Below are 6,956 nucleotides of genomic sequence, written 5' to 3'. Positions count from 1 at the left end.
GTATCTTTCTTTTATTTGTAATGATATCCTTCATATATTTAGCATAAGGATTCACTTTAAGCATATCAGTTAAGCGCATACGTAAGAAGATAGGTCTAATCATTTCAGCAAAGCGCTCAAATCCTCATCATCCTTTTTCTTGGATGGCTTAGGAGGAAAAAGCATGGGTTTCTGAACCCATGGTTCTCTTTCTTTACCGTGCTTCCTAGCAACGAAGTCTCTTTTATCATAACATTGATTCTTTGATTGTGGTTATCAAGATCAACAGCTGGTTCAATCTCTACATCATTATTATTGCTAGGTTGAGCATCAACATGAACATTATCATTAACATTATCACTAGGTTCATGTTCATCACCAGATTGTGTTTCAATATCAAAAATAGAAATATCATTGGGATTCTCAGGTGTGTCTATAACATGTTCACTAGAAGCATGCAAAGTCCTATCATTTTTCTTTTTCTTCTTTTTAGAAGGACTAGGTGCATCTAAATTGTTTCTCTAAGAATCTTGCTCAATTCTCTTAGGGTGGCCTTCAGGATACAAAGGTTCCTGAGTCATTTTACCAGTTCTAGTAGCCACTCTAACAGCAATATCATGTTTATTATTTGATTCATCAAGCAAATCACTTTGAGCTTTAAGTACTTGTTCCACTCGAGGGGTAACCATAGAAGCATATTTACTAATGAGTTTAAGTTCACCTTTAACTCTAGCCATATAATCACTCAAGCCAATCATGTAAGAATTACTCTTTAATTCTCTACCAACATAAGCATTGAAAATTTCTTGTCTAGCCATAAAGTCATTAAATTCATCTAAACATTGGCTAGGAAACTTAGTAGACGGGATTTCAACTTTATCATATCTATAGAGAGAATTTACCTTTACTACCTGTGTCGGGTTATCAAGACCATGTGTTTCTTCAATAGGTGGTATATTAAGACCATGTATTTCTTCAACAGGAGGTAAATTCTTAACATCTTCAGCTTTAATACCTTTCTCTTTCATAGATTTTTTTGCCTCTTGCATATCTTCAGGACTGAGAAATAAAACTCCCCTTTTCTTCGGAGTTGGTTTAGGAATAGGCTCAGGAATTGGCTCAGTTGGCTCAGGAAGAGTCCAATTATTTTCATTAGTCAACATATTGTTCAATAGCAATTCGGCTTGATCGACTGTTCTTTCCCTGAAAACACAACCAACACAACTATCCAAGTGGTCCTTGGAAGCATCGGTTAGTCCACTATAAAAGATATCAAGCATTTCATTTTTCTTAAGAGGATGATCAGGCAAAGCATTAAGTAATTGAAGAAGCCCACCCAAGCTTGTGGGAGACTCTCTTCTCGATTTGCACAAAATTATATATTTCCCTCAAGGGAGCTTATTTCTTATGAGCAGGGAAATATTTAGCAGAGAAGTAATAAATCATATACTGGGGACTACGCACACAACCAGGATCAAGAGAATTAAACCAAGTTTTAGCATCACCCTTTAATGAGAATGGAAATATCTTAAGGATATAATAGTAGCGAGATTTCTCATCATTAGTGAACAGGGTGGCTATATCATTTAACTTAGTAAGATGTGCCACAACAGTTTCAGATTCATAGCCATAAAAAGGACCAGATTCAACCAAAGTAGTTATCTCAGGATCAACAAAGAATTCATAACTTATCAGTAACAAAGATAGGTGAAGTAGCAAAAGCAGGGTCATATTTCATTCTAGCATTTAGAGATTTCTGTTTAAGTTTAACTAGTAACTTCTTAAGATCAGATCTATCATTACAAGCAAGAATATCTCTAGTAGTTTCTTCATCCATAACATAACCCTCTAGAACAGCAGGCAATTCATACTTAGGGGGAGAACCTTCATCATTACTATCTTCAATAATATCATCTTCAATAATTTCATTCTCTCTAGCCCTAGCAAGTTATTCATCAGGAAATTCACCTAATGGCATAGTAGTATCAAGCACAGAAGTAGTTTCATCATAAGTATCATGCATAGCAGAAGTGGCATCATCAATAACACGTGACATATCAGAATTCATAACAGTAGCAGGTTTAGGTGTCACAAGCTTACTCAAAACAGAAGGAGAATCTAGTGCAAAGCTAGATGGCAGTTCCTTACCTCCCCTCGTAGTTGAGGGGAAAATCTTAGTTCTTTCGTCTTTCAAGTTCCTCATAGTGACCGGCAGATATAAATCCCAAGTGACTCAAAGAATAGAGCTATGCTCCTCGGCAACGGCGCCAGAAAATAGTCTTGATAACCCACAAGTATAGGGGATCGCAACAGTTTTCGAGGTAGAGTATTCAACCCAAATTTATTGATTCGACACAAGGGGAGCCAAAGAATATTCTCAACTATTAGCAGTTTAGTTGTCAATTCAACCACACCTAGATAACTTAGTATCTGCAGCAAAGTATTTAGTAGCAAAGTAGTATGGAAGTAACGGTAACAGTGGTAGAAGTAATGATAGCAGTTTTGTAGTAATTGTAACAGTAGCAAAGGTAAAGTAAATAAGCAAAGAACAATATGTGAAAAGCTCGTAGGCATTGGATAAGCGATGAATAATTATGTCGGATGTGATTCCTCATGTAATAGTTATAACATAGGGTGACACAGAACTAGCTCCAGTTCATCAATATAATGTAGGCATGTATTCCGAATATAGTCATACGAGCTTATGAAACAGAACTTGCATGACATCTTTTGTCCTACCCTCCCATGGTAGCGGGGTCCTAACGGAAACTAAGGGATATTAAGGCCTCCTTTTAATAGAGTACCGGACCAAAGCATTAACACATAGTGATTACATGAACTCCTCAAACTACGGTCATCACCGAGAAGTATCCCGATTATTGTCACTTCGGGGTTGTCGGGTCATAACACATAATAGGTGACTATAGACTTGCAAGATAGGATCAAGAACTCACATATATTCATGAAAACATAATAGGTTCAGATCTGAAATCATGGCACTCGGGCCCTAGTGACAAGCATTAAGCATAGCAAAGTCGTAGCAACATCAATCTCAAAACATAGTGGATACTAGGGATCAAACCCTAACAAAACTAACTTGGTTACATGGTAAATCTCATCCAACCCATCACCGTCTAGCAAGCCTACAATGGAATTACTCACGCACGTCGATGAGCGTCATGAAATTGGTGATGGAGGATGGTTGATGATGACGACGGCAACGAATCCCCCTCTCCGGAGCCCCCAACGGACTCCAGATCAGCTCTCCCAAGAGAGATTAGTGCTTGGCGGCGGCTCCGTATCGTAAAACGTGATGGAACTTTATCCCTGATTTTTTTCTCCACGAAAGCAAATATATGGAGCTGGAGTTGAGGTTGATGGACGCACAGGGGGCCCACGAGGCAGGGGGCGCGCCCAGGGGGAGGGGGCGCGCCCCCCACCCTCGTGGACAGGGTGTGGGGCCCCTGGCACTAATTCTTTCGCCAATATTTTTTATTAATTCTGAAAAGTTGTTCCGTGGATTTTCAGGTCATTTCGAGAACTTTTATTTCTGCACAAAAATAACACCATGGCAGTTGTGCTGAAAATAGCGTCAGTCCGGGTTAGTTCCATTCAAATCATGCAAGTTAGAGTCCAAAACAAGGGCAAAAGTGTTTGGAAAAGTAGATAGGACGGAGACGTATCAGCCGCTGGAAAACAGGGGAAGGCAGCATGTTGAGCGGCAGTTGGAGCGACAGTAGGAGCGGTACTACCGCCGGTAAGCGGTACTACTGCGCCCTACTGCCATCCCTACTACCGCTCCCCTGCGTGGTCCTTTACGGAAACCCGGCACGAAAAGTCAAGACCACAACAGGGGCGGTAGTACCAGTGGCACTAACAAGCGGTACTACCGCCCCCGCGGTACTACCGCTTAGCACACATCACCCCTTGTTTTGCACAACACGGAAACTCCAAAGAAGCAGGAAGAAAGCGAGGGTGCAAGGAGAATGTGAATGTGATGATTCCGCCCATACTCTTCCGAAACGGATCCCCTCTTGATAGTACGGTTATCCCTACGACTCAATTCCACAGAAAAGAAATGAAGGAAAATAATCCGTCTAAAGTGAAGTCCTCGAGGGGTCACAATCGCATAGTGCCCTTATATTAGATCACCTGAAATGCTTAGTGCACACGATTAGTCCGCAAACATATTGTCATCAATCACCAAAACTACTAAGGGATAAAAAGGCCCTTACAAGATCCCATGTCGATGAGTTATATAAGTCTCTCTTCGAAGGAAAGGGGAGATAAGGGATTGGTCTCAACCCCAGCACATGGGATCCTATTAATCACGTATCAGAGGTGGAGAATGAGGCCCTTGTGGACCCCTTTAGTGTGGAGGAGGTCAAGGTTGTGATCGAATCCATGAAGCTTGATTCAGCTCCTAAGTCGGATGGGCTGCTGGTCATAAGTTATGTATCAAGTTCTAGGGGGCCATCAAAGGGGGGCGGTGATGGACATACTCTAGGAGTTCTATACATGTGTGCTCGATGCTTGTCGGCTTAACTTTAATTCCCATGGTGGTGGGAGATACAGACACATGCAATCCCGTCTGTTCATAATAATTAACGTGATCTTTCGGATTCTTGCCAAGGCGCACGCCATTGGTATGAAACTTATAGTTGCTAGAGTTATCCATCTGAATCAGTGTGCCTTTATCCCAGATAGACTAATTATGGATGGCGTTCTGCCCCGCATGAAGTCATTCATGAGGTAATATTAAACTTCGGAGGGCGATCTTCTTCAAAATTGACTTCGGAAAGACATATGATACACTTAACCGAGACTTACTTCAGGGAGCTTTGTAGCGCAAAGGATTTGAAAACCGTTGGATCACCTGGATTATGCATTTGGTAGGGATTGGGCACACGGTCGTGAAACATCATTGGAGAGATAGGGCCTTCTTAAGCCCTCAAGTGGACCGAGGCAAGGGGATCCCTTATCTTTCATTTTTCTTCTAGCTTGCAGTCAATGCCTTGTCCACAATCACTGACTCGGTTAAGCATGTGGTCACTTGCAAGGGGTTGTATCGCACTTGATCGGTGGAGGTGGTATCTCGCATGTCCAATATGCGAACAATACGATTCTCATGTTCAAGGCAACACAACTGGACATAATCAACCTGAAATTACGGTTGTCGTGCTTTGAAAAAAATGTCGGGGCTGGCGATTTATTTCTAAAGAGTGTGGTTTTAGTGATGGGCTATTCTGACCAGGAGAGGTCTTAGCGATTCGTTTCTCAAAGAGGGAGTTTTTAGTGATGGCCATAATCGACCCCCATTGGACTCCCCCGCTCGATCTAGATCAGTCGAATCTGGATCCCATTTTAGCGTTGACTTTGGCTAGCAAGTGCCCTGCTCCTGATGATGTGGTGGAGGTGTTGCTCGGGGCCAGGCCTGGCTCCTGGTGCACCATCATCGATGGAGAGGATGAAGTGGGGTGGACCCCATCGTCATTGCCGCCAGCCACTCTTGGCCTTGTCCCCTATGACGTGCAACTCCTTCTTTGCTCCAATGTCGAGGACGGGGATGGCGTTGCTATCTTGGTTCTGTAGTCGTCGCTGGCTGAAGATGTTAAGTTCCTGTCGAGTACTTCGCTGACCATCGTTGAAGGCCACGCTTCTGGCGCTGCAGTCATGGGGAAGTTGGCACCAATGACAATGACTGCTGTTGTGGATTGTGTGTCATCCGCTTCCTATTGCTCTGGGTTGTCTACTAGTGATCTGGTAGAGGTTGTGGATGCTCTGCCTGGGGAAGGTCCTTGGATTTTTTGTGGATCGAAAGTGTCATGCTCGTGTTCATGAGATTTGCAACCAAACTCCCCAATCCTTTGCTTTTAAGGCTGCGAGGCTGGAGCAAGCCGTCGGCTTCAGACGGAGAACTCATGGATTCCGCTGTTTGGCTCCAGACCACAAGGCTTCCTCCTGTTGTGACCCGATTCAATGCCTAACATGTCTCCGCTGTGGGCGCCGTGAGAGGGACTGTTATCTTCACCTTTCCTTTGTGAAAGTTCCTCGTCACCATGTGTGTGCCTCTCCAATCCTACCATGTCCATCCTCTCATGTGCGCGCTTGGACTTCCATTGTTGCTCCCACAATGCACGCCGAAGTCCCCAAGCTTGTGGTGTTTGTTGAAACTTCTAGTGGAGGCTGTGCTTATCATGAGGTTGTGGCAAAGTCTAACGACTCTATGCTTGCCTCGACTAGTTCTGAACTTCAAATCATGATACAGTTGGCGCTCCGCCCTGTGCGCAAGCTTGAGGACTATTTGTGCTATGGTTAGCTCGTGCGACCAGCTTTGGGCGGAGGCATCTGATGGTGTGTGCATGGGATCCTGGTGGAAAATCATGGAGACCAAGTTGTTTAGGACATTGACGACACTAAGAGGTTGATCGCTTTGGAGTTAGATGCGCCGGTGGTGGCCACGGAGTTCGGCCTAGCTAGTTCTACCTTTGATGAAGTACGGGATGTTGCAAGGGATGTGCTTTTTGCGACAAGAGACGATGGCACTTTGCATGACTTCACCGAGCTGATCAAAGACCTCATTGCTATGCCTTCAATCACCCAGGGATTGAATCGCCTTGTCAAGGCAAATAAGATCAAAAATGTCAACCGGTTAAATAAGTGCCGCCATGAGGGACAATCATGTAAGATGTTAGTCGCCACTATATGTTTCTTTCTTGGCGTTCTTTATTTTGGGAGTAGTTCGCATGAGATTTTGCGGGTTGGCTTGTTGCGAGGTGCCATCCGCGATGTCTTTGTTGCCTCTTGAGTTTAGCGTGGGCTTGGCCCTGATTTTATTGGTTTTTGACAGGAAGTAAATAAGAACGCCCGACCCCCTCCTCCCTCCCAACCCCATCCTAGCGTCACCTCCCCGGGAGCCGGCCGGGCGGGGCACGTCCTCCCTCCCTTCGGCCCCCTCCCCCTCCCAATCCCCCCCC

This window comes from Triticum aestivum, chromosome 3B (assembly GCF_018294505.1).
Source record: "Triticum aestivum cultivar Chinese Spring chromosome 3B, IWGSC CS RefSeq v2.1, whole genome shotgun sequence".
NCBI classification, from domain to species: domain Eukaryota; kingdom Viridiplantae; phylum Streptophyta; class Magnoliopsida; order Poales; family Poaceae; genus Triticum; species Triticum aestivum.
Note: the sequence above shows the minus strand (reverse complement) of the source record.